Source organism: Pan troglodytes, chromosome 15 (genome assembly GCF_028858775.2).
Source record: "Pan troglodytes isolate AG18354 chromosome 15, NHGRI_mPanTro3-v2.0_pri, whole genome shotgun sequence".
Lineage (NCBI taxonomy): Eukaryota > Metazoa > Chordata > Mammalia > Primates > Hominidae > Pan > Pan troglodytes.
The window spans coordinates 65,938,175-65,956,975 of NC_072413.2; the positions used below are offsets into that span (position 1 = coordinate 65,938,175).

The window sequence follows — 18,801 nt, forward strand, 5'->3', positions numbered from 1 at the left end:
TACTTAGGGCTGGATCACAAAAAGCCAATATGCACTTAGGATTTGAAGGTACTTTCAAATGTTATAAGGAAACAGTTTCATCAGGGAGTAGTTGTAGGAATGTAGTTTGGAATTTTGTCAAGCATATCTTTTCTGTCAGTCAAAGGCATGGTTTTGTATGACACAGTGTCTAACTCTTGCTTCTGATTTCTTCTGTTTATATGAAAGATATTTCTCTAGGTTTGGAAGTATACCAAATTACATGCCTAATGTGTAAAAGATGTTTGACTTAATTCAAGAAGACCTTAATTTTCAGAATTGGTGATGATAAAAATGAAATACTACATATATCAATTGCTGATAGTTCAGAAAAATAAAACATATTAGATTCTATGTAGCTAAAATTAATTGTATTTAATGAACTTGACAAATACTATAGAACAAAGCAGAATTTACCAGCTTAGAGGATTGTGTAGACAAGACAGATCCAATCCTTTTGTTAACTTGAATGTGTCATTAAGAAGGAACATGTGAACTGGACGTTGGAGTACATGTAGAATTTGGACAGATGAAGATGGGATTGGGGTAGGAGTTTGGCTTTTAGCAATGAAAATAGTGTGGGCAAAGATGGAACAGAGGTGGAGATGTAGGAGATATTTGGGAACATTCTTTCCCTAGTTCCTTTCCTGAAAGTAAGGACTTTAGGTAGCTTTTTGACACTGTGGTGGATACTCAGTTCAGGTAACATCTTTTTTTGTTTTACTTTAACTTGGTTGTCTGTTTTTTAGTTTTCACTTGTTATACTTAAACTGGGAAGAAAATTAAAAAAAACAGAGACACCAGATTCTTTAAATTTTAAGAGTCAGTATTCCCTTTCAGTTTAACTGAATGTTAAATGTTTTAAAATGTTAAGTATCTGGCCGGGTGTGGTGGCTCACGCCTGTAATCCCAGTAGTTTGGGAGGCTGAGGTGGGTGAATCACTTGAGGTCAGGAGTTTGAGGCCAGCCTGGCCAACATCCCTACTAAAAATACAAAAATTAGCCAAGTGTGGTGGCGGCCACCTGTAATCCCAGCTTCTTGAGTGGCTCAGGCAGGAGAATCGCTTGAACCTGGGAGGTAGAGATTGCAGTGAGCCAGATCATGCCAATGTACCCCAGCCTGGGCGACAGAGCGACTCCGTCTAAAATGAAATGAAATGAAATGAAATAAAATAAAATAAAATAAAATAAAATGTTATGTGTCTACTATCTATAAGATGATGATGAGCAAGATAAAATCCCTTTTCTCGAAAAGTATGTGATCTGTTAAGAGACATTTCACGTAGGAAATTTGAATTATTTCAGTAAACTATACTTTAAAGGGCAATCAATATATTAAACAATGTAATCAAACCAAGTCATGCATAATATCTTATATTCCTATTGTAACTAAGAATTGCACTGTCCAATATGTTAACCACTAACTGTATGTGGCTATTAAAATGAATGAAAAATAAAATTGAAAATTTAGTTTCACTAGTTACATTTCAAGCATTCAGTAGCTACATGTGATTAGTGGCTAGTGTAGTGGACAGCATAGATAGTGAGCATTTCCATTATTGTAGAAAGTTCTGTTGGGTAGTGCAGCTCTAGAGCTATAGAACATATTTTAATTGTTTTGGACAGGCTTGTCCTTCATCTCTTCAACAAACCTTCATTAAATGCCTACCATATGCCAGGTGTTGTGATAGAGTGAGATGATAAAGTCCTAGTTCCTCCTTACACAAACCTTTCAATCTTGTGGGACATCAAGTCAGTGAACGGGTGAATAAGATAGAATGTGATAAGCATCACTATAAGTGGAGAGATACAAGAGGATGTGAAAATACACAAGGAAAAGTACAGAAGCAACACTTAAGGTTTCCTTTTGTAGAAAGGTGAGTAGGTGTTGGCATGGTTAAGTTGGAGATAAAGCAGCATCCAACTACAGGAAATGCTTGGATGTGAAAGAACATGGCACATTTGAGGGACTGAAAGTTGTTGACTGTATCTGGAGCCCAGATAATTTCTAAGGTCTCTTAATTCACAGTCATTATTAGGACACATCTAAACTATTTAAAAAACACTCCTTCCTTTTTCAAAACCAAAGGGACAAAGATCCCCACGCACCTTCCATCTATTTGGGGAGCTTCTTATTTTTATATCTGTGGATCCTACAGTGAAAGGAAGGCAAGAGAAAGTGAAAAGAAAATAAATTTGAAAAAGAAGGACCAAAGAGATGAAGATGGTCAGAGGAAGTTTTAGAGAAATAAAACAGGTAACATTTGATGGAGAATGATAGTACCATTTATAACACTCGGATCCCTGTCTCCAGTCAGAAGTGAACACCAACCATTCCAAAAGCTAGTGCCCCCAAATAGTTTACTTGGTATGTGAAATATAATATGTGAGAATATTTTTTGATATGGGATTTAAAAATTAAATTTCTGCCCTGGTTCATTTCAGCAGAAATCATAGTAGAATTTGCTTTACTGTAATTTTCGTAAATCTATACCTTTGTAGTGTATGCAATATGGAAGAAATTTACATTCTATTATTTTGTTTTTATAGAATACAAAATAGTCACAGTCAGGTTAAAACTTACATGAGAAGTCAGAGAGAGAGTAGGATCAGGAAACAAAAGAATTGTACGTTCATTCAGTCCTCACCAATTACAGAGAATATTATATGTATTATACAAAATACGTTGCACATAATAAATCACTCACATTTTGTAAATATTTAGCTGTTGTTGATTTATTTCTGGGCTAATGGCAGCCGTCATGTCTCTGGTCTGTGTTGGGAATGTTTGTTTATATGTCTGTGTCACATCATCTGCTCTAGCATGGAGGCTTCATGGAAGACAGGAACCATGTCTGTTTATTTTGTGTGATAGTAACATGGAGCTCTGTATATGAAGCTTTATTTTTATTTGATGATGATGATGGTGATGATTTTCTGTATGAATTTCTTTCCTGACTTCAGATTGATTGAATCTTCTGATCACTATTAATCCAGTAGAACTCAGAAGTGGAATTTACTTTTGAGTGCTTAGCCTGGCTAGGCAGCAGGCTTTCGCAAACACGGCTATATGAGATCTTATGCCACCACAAAGAGGCACTCTCTTGAAAAAAGATGAAAAATACAGAGAAGCCACCCACATTGGTTTTCATCAAGGAAAAGTTTGGTGTCTAGTCTTACCACCAAGTGCTTGTCAAATAAACTTGGTTTGAAGTCAAGACTGAATACAGTAAACAAAAAACTCAGATAAAAGCTATAGTAAAAAACAATATTTCTCTTTATTTTCATTCCTTTTCTTATTTGGGACAACCTTTTGAATAGTGTGGGATGATTGAATGTAAAGTTGATGAGGTGAAACTGTAGCCAAGTGAATAAGGTCTCAGTGCTTTTTAAGGATGCCCTAGCTCTAAACAAATTTTACTATTGTATCCTACCTGTAAAATATTTGTCTTTGTAAACTTGCATCACTCTAAATTATAAAAGTGGGCATCCAAAGTCATTCATATGGACACAACTATTAAGTTTAGTTTTATTTGTTAGAATGTTCAAGATACTACTGATAAGGAAGCTTTTAAATATTTCCTTGAAAACCTTTCTTTCCCCTTTCACCTTGCCTCTACTGCCCTTTCTCTAGATCGATCATGAATTTTTCTATTATATTTCAAAGAATCTTTAGGGTTTACTTGCCACATCTTCTATTGGAGTCCATTTTTCACATCACATTTTTTTGTATTAACCCATTATAAATGATACTACTTCTTGTATTATTTGATTTCTATGTTCATTTTTATGTTTTATTCTATAACCTATTGAGGTTTATACATATAAAATAATAATCACCTGCTAGTGTTACCAATGCTGATTATGATTTTTGAATTTTTAGAATGTTTGTGTTTGATTCTCCTGATTTCCTTTGGTCAATATATTTTTTTTTTTTGAGACAGAGTCTTGCTCTGTTGCCCAGGCTGGAGTGCAGTGGTGTGATCTTGGCTCACTGCAAGCTCCGCCTCCTGGGTTCACACCATTCTCCTGCCTCAGCCTCCTGAGTAGCTGGGACTACAGGCGCCTGCCACCACGCCTGGCTAATGTTTTTGTATTTTTAGTAGAGATGGGGTTTTACCGTGTTAGCCAGGATGGTCTCGATCTCCTGACCTTGTGATCCTCCTGCCTCAGCCTCCCAAAGTGCTGGGATTACAGGCATGAGCCACCGCACCCGGCCAATACTTTCTTTTGAAATTTATGTTAGCCTTGAAAAATAATGGTAAGCCAGGTATAAATATGCTGATCTATAAGTGTTATTAGTTGACATAGTTAAAGTTGATAAAACAGTCAAAATTTACCATGCTGTCTTCTTTCTAGCATATCTATATTTTGACAATGAAAATGGTTCTTTATTAATTATATATTTGCTTATTCCTGCCAATAATAAGACATTGTTTGTAAAAGCACTTTAAAACTTCATAGAAATATGACCGGGTGCAGTGGCTCATCCCTGTAACCCTAGCACTTTGGGAGGCCAAGGCAGGTGGATCACTTGCGGTCAGGAGTTTGAAACTAGCCTGGCCAACATGGTGAAACCCTGTCTCTACTAAAAATACAAAAAAATTAGCTGGCCATGGTGGTGGTGGGTGCCTGTAATCTCAGCTGCTTGGGAGGCTGAGGCAGGAGAATTGCTTGAACCTGGGAGGCGGAGGTTGCAATGAGCTGAGATCGCGCCACTGCGCTACAGCCTGGGCAACAGAGCAAGACTCCATCTCAAAAAAAAAAAAAAAAAAAAAAAAAGTGTGTGTGTATGTTTGTGTGTGTGTGTATAATAGAAATATGCAAACATAACGTTCTATGTTAAGTGTATAAATATACTACTTGACAGAAATAATACTGTTGAGCAGTTGCAGAATCAAGTTCAGAGAAGTTGAATTGCTTGTTCAAAGTCATGTAATAGTAGGAGCTGAGCCTCAACTTTATAAATGGTTTGACACTACTTTACTTGATCTTTCTATAACATCATTTCATCTCTTCCTTTAAAAATTCAGAATCGTTATGATTGTTTCCTTTGTCACCTTTATTTTCTTAGTCATCAAGAAGACTCTTGTTGTTTTCAGCTCAGCACTTCAGGAGAGCCTATAGTTTTTATCTTTCACTTTAGAAAAATAGATTTTTGTTCTAGGACCCTGTCCCAAGATTTTAGGAATTTGATAGCATCAACATGAGTTAAGATACAGCAGTTTACCCACAGTGTATCTAGGAGAAAATAAATTTAAGATAAATATATTTGCAAGAACACTGGATAGAACTTAGATATATTAATTAACAATTTGCCACACTCAGAGGAATTGCCTTTTTTCTTTCTTTCTTTTTCTTTTTTTAGAGACAGGGTCTAGCTCTCTTGCTCCGGCTAGTGTGCAGTCTTGCAGTCATAGCTCACTGCAGCCTCAAATTACTGGGCTCAAGCAATCCTCCAACCTCTGCCTCCCAAGTAGCTGGAACAACAGGCACCTGCCTTTATGCCTGGCTAATTTTTTAATTTTTTGTAGAGACAGGGTCTGACTTTGTGGCCCAGGCTGGTCTGGAACTCTTGGCCTCAAGCAATCCTCCCTTCTTGGTTCCCCCAAAATGTTGGGATTACAGGCACGAGCCACTGTGCCTGGCTACAGAATTTCCTAAGTTATTATTTGTTCGTTTGTTCATTCATTCATTCATTTATTCAAGACAGGGCCTCATTCTGTTGTTCAGGCTGAGTGCAGTGGCATGATCATGGCTTACTGCAGCCTCGACTTCCTGGGCTCAAGTGATTCTCCCACCTCAACCTCCCGAGTAGCTGGGGTCACAGGTGTGCGCCACCACACCTGGCTAATTTTTTTATTTTTATAGAGGCAGAGTCTCGCTATGTTGCCCAGGCTGGTCTCAAACTTCTGGGCTCAAGCAATCCTCCTACCTCTGCTTCCCAAACTGTTGGGATTACAGACACAAGCCACCATGCCCAGTTGGAATTTCCTTTTTTCGATACAGTTTTGATGAAGAAATTTTCTGAGGGCTATACTTGCTAAAGCTTGAAACAGAAGAACAAAATTGGTCACTAAGAAAGTAGGAGAGGTTTTCATTCATATCCACTGTGTATCTGTGTCTCAGACAAAGATATGCTGGCTATCAGAATGCTGACATTGCTTACTTTCCTATTTTTCAAAGACAACACCATACACATAGCTTGAGGAAGGATATTATTCTTGTATACATTTTGACATAAAGATGTTTAGTCCTTGGCTGGATATTTCAGTTCTCTGAAAATGTGTAGCTATCCTGTGAGAAGCAAACATCTTGGAAACAGTATAGTATAGTTGAAGGAAACGGTCCTACCGTTTCCTTGCTTAGACAAATCATTTCATCTCTTCTTTTCTCAGTATTTTTTTTTCTGGAAATCTACTCTTTTTCTAGAAATATATATACAACATTTAAATTTGCATGTGTCTGTCAACATCAGTGTGTAAACATATTATGTTCACTATGAAAAAATTTAGGAAATTCAGATAGGCAAAAAGGAAAAGAGATCGCTGACTACAGCAGAAAACTATAACATTCTGATAAAGTAGATAAAAGCCTTTTGGGCTTTTATAGTACATGTATATGCACACATACACATAGACTCACACACATACATGTACCTACAAATAACATCTTAAAATGAGTTCATATTGTTAAAAAGTGAGTTTATATAGCTAAGGAAGCACATCTGAGGACGAGAACACCTCTATTGCAAAACTAACAGATGATATAGAACTAGTATGGAATACAATAGAGGTGACTAAAAATTTAATGGTTTGGAGTGAAAGCGTGGAATAATCACGGTAAACACAGGAGTAAGACACAAAGATAAAAGCAATTTGGTTAACAATGATCTGATATGAAGTTGAAAGGATTACTGGTGTCTTTGAGGAAGTGGACCCAACAAATCAAACTAAAAAAGTATTTGGAGAAGTGATATAGCAAAACTTCACTGAAATGAGGAACTGAACCTGCAGATCAAAAGATACATTGAATCCTGAAAATTAGTAGAGAAGGTTCAACATCAAGTCATATCCTGATTGTTGCCAAACAAGAGAAAGGTTTCTTCAGTCATGTAAGCAAAAGCAAAAGTTATCTACAAGGAGGAAAAGCAAAAGTTATCTACAAGGAAGAAGTTTAGACTGGCCTCAGACTTCACAACAATGTGCAATACTACAGGAGCTATGTCAACACAGTTCTGATAAAAGAAATTATGGCCCAAGAACAGTGTACCCAGCCAAGTTGTTGTTGAGGTATAAAGGCCACAGGCGTATCCTCTCAAATGTGAAAGAACCCAGAGAATATAGTATCTGTGAGACCTTTCTGAAAAAGAACTAATTGTTGAAATTTAGCCAACCAAGAGAGGAATCAAACCAAAAAAGGGTTGTGATATTAAATACCTTCATATATATATGTAAGATTTAGATACTGTAGAAAGTGTGGCAGTACAACAGACTGTAAACACTCTACATCATGGCAAAGTAAAACAAATATATACAATAAAAATTGGAAGGTAGGTAGAAGGGAAATGGGTATGAGAGATTATTAATCTTATTCATAGCAGCAATTCAATCAGAACTGTCTCAAATGTAAAGTAGTTTAAAAGTAATGTTAATCTATTCTTTGTGGTTTTGATCATTTTTCTTAAAGTTAGAGGGACTTTTTCACAATTAATGTTTCTTGAGTGAAGAAACATTTGTCTAAGATTTAAAATTTCTTCAGTTTCATTTCGGCTTCTGTTAATTGCAGGTAAAATTAGAATGGATATTTTTTATTTTTAACTGTGAATATAATCTCATCCCAGAAAGAATACATTTATTTCTGTCCATCCATTATCTATGTGTATATGTGTATCTATGTGTATAGAATTGATATTTTTTATTTTTAACTGTGACTATAATCTCATCCCAGAAAGAATACATTTATTTCTGTGCATTCATTATCTATGTGTATATTCCATCCAGTTGTCTGGAATAATGTCACTAATTGCTAATCTAATACCTAATATTTCTCAATGGTGAGATTTTGGATGATTTAATGCATCTTTTCTGTGTATTTTTTGTAGTATTTGAATTTATATAATGAGAATATTTTAAAGAAAGTGATACAATGAATTTATTGCTCTGAAAAATGAATAAATACTTACGCAGTTTTATAGCCTCATTTCTTTTTTAACTTATCTTGACCCCTTTTCTCTTACCATCATTTTAAATAGTTGCACAGTATCTTATGGATGTGTTATATATTTCTTCTTTCATTCCTGATCTCAGTTTCTTCATCTGTAATGACAGAGCTGAACTAGATTAGCCGGTTGCAATCTTTCTCTTTAAACTATGAAATCCTTCCAAGAAATAAACAGTTTATAACTCTTGGCTTAGGCATTTCCCATAGAATGTAGTTTCAAAGCTGTACAGATTAGATAATTTCTGAGGCTTATTTCATTTTACCACCAAAAATTAGGGTTTTTCTTTTTTTTAGGATTTTTTTTGAGTGACTTTTTCATGTGTTTAAAAAAAATCGGTAACAGACATAATCTTATGAATCAGAATTTTAAAGTGAAAGGGACTTTGAAAACCATCTAGTATATTTGCCTAACTTTTATACATAGGGAAACCAAATTTAAGTTTTTAAACTAACGTCATACAGCCAACTGAAATGAATGAGACTTGAGTGCACATCTCCTGACTTTCTATGCTGTTCTTTTCCGTACAGTGCACATAAATATATATACATATATATTTATACAATGATGGGCAAACAAGATGACAATTTTATTGTACTCATGTCACATTTAAACCATCATGTAAATGTCAGGAAATATGCTTAATTTATAGTGTATTTATTTTCTTGTTCATGAAAAGAGATCAGTACTGCAGCCATTATTGAACTCCTAGAGTTAGAAAGGAAAGTGAGTGGGATTCTGGCGAGAAAGAAAGCATTTACTTGTCAAAGATTTGGAATTTACTGTGGTTACCAAAATTAAAATAAAACTAAAACTTGACTTGGCAGAAGATTAAAAACAAAGCAGCTCCAAAGTGTGTGCACATCATGGAGAAGATGCCATTATTCCTTCAGGCAGCCAAAGGGGAAGGGAATATTGTTTCTTTGCGTTGCTGGAGCTGATTTATTTAGTTATGATTTCAACATGCCTACAGGGCACACCCCAGAAAACATTACACAACAACATTAACCAGAACAAATGGTGCTTTCTTTTTCTGTACCTCCTCCTAAGGTTTTTTAACAGCAGTGAGGTTATTTCTTTTTCTTTTTTTTCCCCCATATTGTTAAAATGGCTCTGATTATGTTTGACTATTGGGTGTGGCAGGTTTTAGAATGTTAAGTGGTAATACAGGTTCCTGAACAAGAAAGAGAATTAGAGGTGATGTGACTTGATTATTGGAATGTGTAGAATGTAAAGTTGTGAGACATACGATGGTCTACCGCAGGTTGCTCTTAGTAATGGACCTTCTTGTTAAAAGCCCTGTTATTATTGGGAATTTATTTTGGAAACGACTAAAGAAGAAATTTGACAGAAAAGTAAAACAAACCACCTTGTCTCATATTTCCTTTCTACACAGGCACTTTGAAGAGATATCTTAAATATTGTCAAGTCTCAATTATCCTGGCACACGTTAGCATTATCACCATTCTCACAAACTTGAATTAAATGCACATGGTATTGCAGTAGGTGCAGCACAGAGAAAATTGGCAAACAAGATCCTTATCCTTTTGGAGCTCAGTAAGGGTTGCTATCCTAGTAAGTAGTTCAACCAATCCCAAACTCATTTTTCCGGATACTCTCCAAACACCCTCCCTCCCTTCCTATATCCTCTGTCTTCATTAGTGGCCTCTCCATCCTCTCAGCTGGAAACCTCACATTCATCTTGAGTCTTTATGTTCCCTTGGTCTTCACAACCAATCTGTCAACAAGTCCTGTTTCTTCTATCACTAAAATTGCTTTTTGACTTTGTTTGTACTCTTCCCTCCATTCTCCTAGCCATTGCCCTGTTTAGGCGCTTTTCATCTTCCATTTCAGTTCTTTGGAGAGCTGCTTATCTACTTTTAACCTTTCCATTTTCTAATCCATCCTCCATACTCTTGTCAAATCTCTTTCTTTAAAGACAGTTCTAATCATATCACTCTCTGGTTTAAAAACCTTTGATGGGTCCCCATTAACACACAAGGGATAAAGTCTAAACTCCTTAGCTTGTCATGCCAGGGTTTCAGAGTCTGGCTCTGATCTACTTATTCTCATCTCATTACCTGCCATAATTTCCCCCTTACCGTATTTCCCATTGCCAGACGCACACACACATGTACATTTACTCCATTCCCACAAGCTTCCTCATAATTCCCTGAGCTTGCTATGTAATTGTGCTTTTGATCATGCCTTTCCTTGCCCCATATACACAGAACACTCTTCCCTGACAAACTCCTGCTTGTATAGAGGAACTGAGGAAGCCAAGATTTTACAAAGAGTACTCTTGACAAAAGAAATAAACCACGTGCATAGACCAAGCAGTAGGGCCACCGTTAGAGCAGAGTTCAGACTAGTGGCTGCCGACTAGTTTCTCTTGGGCAAACCAGGAAGAAGGACTCGATCCCAGAAGGTACTGGCATTATAGCAGTGATTAAACTGGTTTGCAATAATATTAAATGAATGCCTCCTTCCTATTTATACAGCCAAGAGTTAGCATTTACTTTTATAGCTAAAGGATAGAGGGAAATAGCCACAGTAGGTTTCTGGCATAGTAGTTAATTTCAAGAATTAAAAGAAAATTCATTACCCTTATCTACCTACTACTCCTACCTTATCTCATGTTCCAAAGGTGTAAAGAATGATTAGGAACTCACAGGACCACGAGCCTTCACACTCACATTGGTGCTTTTTAAAAATCACCAGTCCTGAGCCAGAGATGATGGGTTTAAGGGGTAAATTGAAAGAGGGAAATAGCAGCTCTTTACCTCAAGTTACTGAGGAAGCAGAGGCCTTTTTCATGCTCTGCCTAGTCATGCTTCTCCCTAACCATTGCATCTTTTTGCTCAACCTTTGTCCTTTTTATCCACATATGATTCTTTTAAAAAATTAGTTCTTACTATATAAGTATTGTATTAACATATTATCTTCAAAACATGTGGAATGTTTGTAAAGGCTTCTCTGACATTCTCTCACCACCATCATCCCCAATCCCAGCTGCCTACCCACCAATGCCAGAAAATGACAACTATTTTCAGTTTGGTTTTCTGTTGCTTCAGACCTTTTTCTATGCATTGACTTAGAGATACATGTTGTGGACAGACAAATAGGCTTATGAAATATAGTATTGCTGTGTGTGTTTGTATGTGTACGTGTGTGCTTGCTTTCCTCACAGAATCAGTATCATACTTACTCTGCCTCTCAGTTTGCAAACTTGCTTTTTTGACTCTGCCAGTAGATCTTGGATATCTTTCCTATTAGTATGTAAAGATAATTTGTCACAGTTTTTTCAACTTCTTCCATACAGTATTGTATTTAGGTCTAGCTTAACCCTTTCCTCTTCTCATAGCAATCTGATATGGACAATTAGAAGAGAAAAAAATTTTAGTAACTGTGTTAGTTTGTTTTCATGCAGCTGATAAAGACATACCCGAGACTGGGAAGAAAAAGAAGTTTAATTGGACTTACAGTTCCACTTGGCTGGGGAGGCCTCAGAATCATGGTGGGAGGCGAAAGGCACTTCTTCCATGGCGCCAGCAAGAGGAAAAATGAGGAGGTTGCAAAAGTGGAAACCCCTGATAAAACCATCAGATCTTGTGAGACTTATTCACTACCACGAAAACAGTGTGGGGAATACTGCCCCCATGATTCAAACTATCTTCCACCAGGTCCCTCCCACAACACAGGGGAATTATGGGAGTACAGTTCAAGATGAGATTTGGGTGGGGACAGAGAGCCAAACCTCATTCAGCCTCTGGCCCCCTCAAATCTCATGTCCTCACATTTCAAAACCAATCATGCCTTCCTTATAGTCCCACAAAGTCTTAACTCATTTCAGCATTAACTCAAAAGTCCACAGTCCAAAGTGTCATCCGAGACAAGGCAAGTCCCTTTCGTCTGTGAGACTGCAAAATCAAAAGCAAGCTAGTTGTTTCCTAGATACAGTAAGGGTACAGTCATTGGGTAAATACAGCCATTTCAGATGGGAGAAATTGGCTAAAACAAAGGGGCTACAGGGCCCATGCAAGTACAAAATCCAGTGGGGCAAATTCTAAAGCTCCAAAAAGATCTCCTTTGACTCAGTGTCTCACATCCAAGTCATGCTGATGTAAGAGGTAGGTTCCCACAGTCTTGGGCAGCTCTGCACCTATGGCTTTGCAGGGTATAGCCCCCCTCCTGGCTGCTTTCACAGGCTGGTGTTGAGTGTCTGTGGCTTTTCCAGGTGCAAGGTGCAAGCTGTCGGTGGATCTACCATTCTAGGGTCTGGAGGATGGTGGCCCTCTTCTCACAGCTCCACTAGGCAGTGTCCCAGAAGGGACTCTGTGTGGGGGCTCCAAACCCATATTTCCCTTCCACACTGCCCTAGCAGAGATTCTCCATGAGGGCCCTGCTCCTGCAGCAAACTTTTGCCTGGGCATCCAGGTGTTTCCATACTTCTTCTGAAATCTAGGTGGAGGTTCCCAAACCTCAATTCTTGACTTCTATGCACCTGCAGGCTCAACACCACATCGAAGCTACCAAGGTTTGGAGCTTGTACCCTCTGAAACTATGGGCCGAGCTGTACCTTGACCCCTTTTAGCAATGGCTGGAGTGGCTGGGATGCAGGGCACCAAGTCCCTAGGCTGCACTTAGCATGGGGCCCTGGGCCCAGCCCATGAAACCATTTTTTCCTCCTAGGCTTCTGGGTCTGTGATGAGAGGGGCTGCCATGAAGACCTATGACATGCTCTGGAGAGATTTTCCCCATTGTCTTGGGGATTAGCATTCAGCTCCTTCTTGTGCAAATTTCTGCAGCCAGCTTGAACTTCTCCTCAAAAAATGGGTTTTTCTTTTCTACTGCATCATCAGGCTGCAAATTTTCTAAGTTTTATGCTCTGTTTCCTTTTAAAAATGGAATGCTTTTAACAGCACCCAAGTCACCTTTTGAATGCTTTGCTGCTTAGAAATTTCTTCTACCAGATACCCTCAATCATCTCTCTCAAGTTCAAAGTTCCACAAATCTCAAGGGCAGGGACAAAATGCTGCCATTCTCTTTGCTAAAACATAACAAGAGTTACTTTGCTTCAGTTCCAACAGGTCCCTCATCTCCATCTGAGACCACCTCAGCCTGGACTTTATTGTCCATATCACTATCAGCATTTTTGTCAAAGCCATTCAACAAGTCTCTAGGAGGTTCCAAACCATCCCACATTTTCTTTTCTTCTTCTGAGCCCTTCAAACTGTTCCAAACTCTGCCTGATACTGACTTCCAAAGTTGCTTCCACATTTTCAGGTATCTTTAAAGCAACGCCCTACTCCAATGGTACCAATTTACTGTATTAGTCTGTTTTCATGCAGCTGATAAAGACATACCTGAGACTGGGAAGAAAAAGAGGTTTAATTGGACTTACAGTTCCACTTGACTGGGGAGGCCTGAGAATCATGGTGGGAGGTGAAAGGAACTTCTTACATGGTGGTGGCAAGAGAAAAAAATGAGAGGATGCAAAAGTGGAAGCCCCTGATAAAACCATCAGATCTCATGAGACTTATTCAGTATCATGAGAACAGTATGGGGGAAACTGCCCCCATGATTCAAACCATCTCCCACTGGGTCTCTCCCACAACGTGTAGGAATTATGGGAGTACAATTCAAGATGAGATTTGGGTGGGGACACAGAACCAAACCATATCAGTAAGCAAGTACTGGTTCTGATTAAATGCAAAAAATGTTGCAATTGTTGGTTTCAGGAGGAGTGTTATCCTTAAAAATTAGACTGTCTTAGAAACACTTGTTGGACCCAGTTCAAAGGACTTCACTAGCATTAACACTCTCTCTCCTTTCTTTCTCCTTAACCCACTTCTACCCAATTACTGACATTGATGGGAGTTAAATGTAACCAGGACTCTTTGTTTATATATACATCTGGTTTTCCCTGTTCCGTATGCCTAAGTCCTCCCTCCATTGCTTCTGTTTAGCATTTAATGTAAATTTCCAAATTAATTCAAGAAGAAAATTTGAAATATATAAGATGAGGGCATTAGGTGATCTCTGAGGGCTTTTACAGCTCTAGGATTCTATTAGGTTATTAATAATTTATTTCCAGAGGATACATTCTGATAAACTAAGAAGTTTTCTGTGCTTGATTTAGGTTTTACTTAATTAGGAATATAAATAACTAAATATTTAAATAGATAAAACTTATGCTATTTGTCACTTTTTCTTGAAGCATATTTATAATGATCATTTAATGTTCAAAGTAAACCTCCAAAAGGACTTGGTAACTGCCAAATATTACCACCAAACTGTAGACTAATCAATTAGACCACTAGTATTTGAATTTTTTTTCTTTTACTATGTAAAACTAAGAAACGTGGACTGAATCAAAGTGAATGGGAGCTTTGGATAAAATATTGGTAAGATGTTTGCACTTACTGTCTGCTTTTGAATGTTCAGATATTTAAGAGGTACCATCATATACCATGAACAAAAGGTTGGGAGTCAGGAATCAGGGAATTAGTCCTAGCTCATCACTGTCTCATTTTGTGAATACAGGTCATGCTTTGCTCTTAAATTTTCCCATCTTTAGCATGTAGTAGATTATTTCTGACCCTTAACTTACCCAGGGATGTTTTGTGAAATAATAAAGATAACCACTGCCAGTTATTTTTTGCTGCTCAGTAAAAATTCTACACAAATTAATGGTAGCAGTAGGGTGGTTATTTCATTATTTAAGAAAGTTCTTCAAAGTGAGAGAACTACCCAGCATAGGTCATTTGGAATTGCTGTTTATTATTTCTTTTAGGCCAGCAAAAGTGTTCTATGTTAGGTAGAACAGTGCTAAAAACTTATATAAAGGCAAAGGTTTTGTAAGTTGTAGGAGCCAGTCCTTGGTGGATCTAGTTCTTTCCAACTCTTGTTTTTAGTCATCTGCTTTTATAAAAGTGAGTGGTCTTACCTTTTAGTTTTTTTTTTTTTCCTAAGGTAGATTTTTATTTTTATGTTTATTCATATATTCTGTATGAGTTCTGTCATCTTGATAAACCTTGGAATAGAAAGTCATATGTAAAATTTGCCACTTTACTTGAATTCTAACACTTTTTGTGATGTTAACCTGTTAGATTCTCATTCTAAATTCCACTTCTCACCTTCTTGTGATTGGTTGCTGTTTGTTAGGAAAACATGTAACAGATTCTTACCCTCTTTGAAAAATCACTGTTGTTCTTTTTGTTGATGCAGAACAGCAGTAATTTTTTCTCTTTAAAGGAAAAATAATTTAGACAAAGGAGATACTTGAGAAAAGAGTTTAAAGAAATTTACTGTTTTCTCAGTGTACTTCTTTTCAAAATGATGTCACCCCAAGTGTTATAATTCTTTCAAAGCTTAGTGTCCAACTGGTGAACAAAACTAACACTTGATTGCCTCAAGTTCAGCAGTGTTTGCTGTATATTTTCTACATCTGTGGACTATTCTGTTATGACATAAAAGCTATTAAAGATTATAATTTTTAAACTATATATTTCACTAAGTATTTATAAACACGTATGAAACTCGTTCTAAGTATAACCTGTACTGAAATGAACTGTTCATGTTTATGACTCAGTAGGTAAATTGCTCTGGAGTGCTTCAGACCAGGCTCAGCTGAAGCAAAGCATTTTGAATTGATATTGTTAGGAAAGGTTTTTTTCCTTATTCAACGGTTACATGCGAATTTTAAAAGATTTCTTGTGTTTGGTTAGTTCTAAATTTAAATTTGTTATACTTCTTATACTAGTAGAATGTTTCCTTTCTATCTGCAGATTTGAGAGTTGGTCTTGGAATATGGCTTTGCAGATTAAAAAAAGGTTACTTTTAAAATTCCTCTTAAGCTTTATAATTCAAATCAGTCAAGTAACCAAGAAGAGAAATTAGAGAGGATACCATTGACTTGCTTTGTATCTGTTGTTTTTCCTTTCCTTCTCTGCAAAGGTAAACTGAATTGCAGCTTTGTACTTAGAAGTAAATTACTATTAAAATAAAGACAGTTTAATAGTATTTTAGAAAATGTGGAAAATAGAAAGATGGGAATGAACTATAAAAGATAGAATTTGAGCTGAGTCTTGAAGAATACATAGTTCTTGATGTATTCCAGACTTCCCCTTAGACGTTTTTTATTCTTTGTGACTATTGTGTGTTATGTGACTGCTTAGGTCATCCTCCCTCAGGGGGAATAGTTGGACGTTTATTCTCCAACTACTATGTAAGCACCATCTTAATATTTGCCCTTGGATGAGTCACATCACTCTGCTTTGCCTTAATTTCTCCATCTGTAAAGTGATAATGGCTATATAATTTTAGATTTATTGAGTTCAGTGGAGGCAAACCTTTAAAGTATAGAGATGGCTTTCACTGTGAATGAATTTAAGATAAAAGATAGCATTACCACAACAGTGCATTTTTGTACCTTTAACACATAAGTTAACCACATTTTTGGGGGGGCACAAAAATAAGGATTTGGCATACAAGATAATTTGAGTGCCTTGTACGTGTTCTAGCTGGCAATAATCCTAACCCTTGTACACAGCATCTGGTTTATTCATGAGATCCCCTGTAATTAACCAGTAGTGCTTCTCGGTCTTGTCTTTTAGGAAGATTTATGGTATACCTCAGGTGGTGTCAGATAGCAGGCAGAAGACAGATGAGTAGCTAGTTCTCTTTATTTAGAAAAAAATTCTGTCTCCTTGACACCAATATTGTTAAATAAGATATGATTTCTAAAAAGCCATTTTCCCTGTTTATTTGACATGATTGGCATCTCTACTATCTGAACACCTATGAAGTTTAAGTTTCTTAGGTGTGGTTTTAGAGTCTTAGGAAAGCTGGGAAGGGCCTAGACTTTAGAGGCGACAGGCTTATGGTGTGTCCTGGAGTGTTACACAAGGAAGAATTATTAGGGCCAGGTGCCTTTCATGTCTATGTCTGCCAAAGTAAAAAATGCAGAGGCAAGAGTTTGTCTCAGTAATAGTTTCATACATTATCTACACAGAGAAAAGTGACTATTTAATACTGGCAAGAATTCAAATACTTTCTGTGTAATCAATATCAAAAGAGGGTAAGTTTGTTTTTTGATTGGTTATCAAGTTGATATACAGTCCTATTGCTGTGGTCTGCTTAACCTGTAATTATCAGAGAAATCTTGTCAAACAAGATTTTCTGAAATGAAGCCTGTTAATTATATCAGATCCTTTGGTTTTATGTGGAACTATTATCATGTCATGAATTGGGAACCGTTTGAACAAAATACTGATTTGGAAAACTCTTTATCTCAAATTTTGCTTGAAACCCATGACATCTAATGGAAAGGGCATGGTGAGAGGCAACACTAAATTTCTAAGCTGAACTCTTTTCCTAAACATCCCTCAGTGATCATTCTCTTGTATGAGTAGATCCCAACAAGGGTAGGGATTGGTTAGTTTCAGGGCATCTTATCTAAACATTCGTCTAGGGGCAGGTCTATGCTGGTTAGACACATAGAAATCAAAATTATCAACACAGTGATGACAATGTAATTGGCCATATCTATCAGCAACTTATAATCAACCATATCTAAGGCTGCTGAAAGGTACACCCTGGTAAAAATTCTGGCTCTAACTTTGACTTTCATTACTGACCCTAAGGATTTTGGACTGAAGTCTGTAAGTGAGCTTGAATTCAACCTGGAATCTGCTTTGACCTTGTAGGTAAATAGTGTGCAAAGTTAGGAAATTAGAACAAAATAAAATTTACTTTACAGCTAGGATAAATTGTGATAAAATGAGAAATTGGCAGCAAGAAGTTTTAGTGAATAGGACCCTCAAAGGAAACTTAAACAATGTTGAAGTGATGTTTGCTGCCATCAGACTTAAAACACACACACACAAAAAACTTTGTCTAAACTGTTAAAGTGGATTTTATGTAAATTGTTCATGATAAACATTTGCATTATATATTCCTATTCCTTTGTACTTCCCATTTGATGAAGTTTTCAAACTGTGGTTTGCTGGAGGGGAAAAAGAAAACCCAAATCCAAACCACATAGGACAAATTGAATTACAAACCTGGTGTGGTCCCTTAACTCAATTACATCTAATTTGCGTTATTTTAGTCATCCTGGGTGGCAGCTGTTCTGAGTAAATGCCCACAAACATTTTCAATGTAAGAATTTGTCCTGATTACAGCTCTTTAAGATCAGTAGTAGCCTATTTATATTTTAAGTGGCAAAGTTTTAGATTAATTTGGTGTATCAGGACCATTTTAAAAATTCAAAATTAGTTGTTTCACAAATAGACATTTAAAAAGCAAGCATCCAATGTTTATTTTAAATGTTAATTTTTGTAACTTCACCTCATTTTCTTATTTCTTATGTTTCTACTTATGTTTCTTCTGAACATAGCCACTTAATTACTTTATTCAGGCAGTTATCAACTTGCATATACAAGGGAATATGGAATTTTAGATTCAGATAAATGCTTTGACATTCCAAGTCAAAATTTGAGATGATCTGGGAAGAAAAACATGAAATAATATGGGTTCAGGATTGTTCAGTTCAATAT

General features: G+C 36.8%; 1 protein-coding gene and 1 long non-coding RNA gene across 15 annotated transcripts in view; one reads left to right on the forward strand and one right to left on the reverse strand.

Moving 5' to 3' along the window:
* Window positions 1-18,801, forward strand: part of RAD51B (RAD51 paralog B) — a 914,255-nt gene that overhangs the window by 138,494 nt on the left and 756,960 nt on the right. The window lies entirely within an intron of this gene.
* Window positions 8,546-15,337, reverse strand: LOC134808370 (uncharacterized). The gene is made up of 3 exons (XR_010151172.1): window positions 15,189-15,337; window positions 11,723-11,829; window positions 8,546-11,607 (listed from the first exon to the last, which is right to left on the reverse strand). It is a non-coding gene; the product is annotated as an uncharacterized LOC134808370 (long non-coding RNA).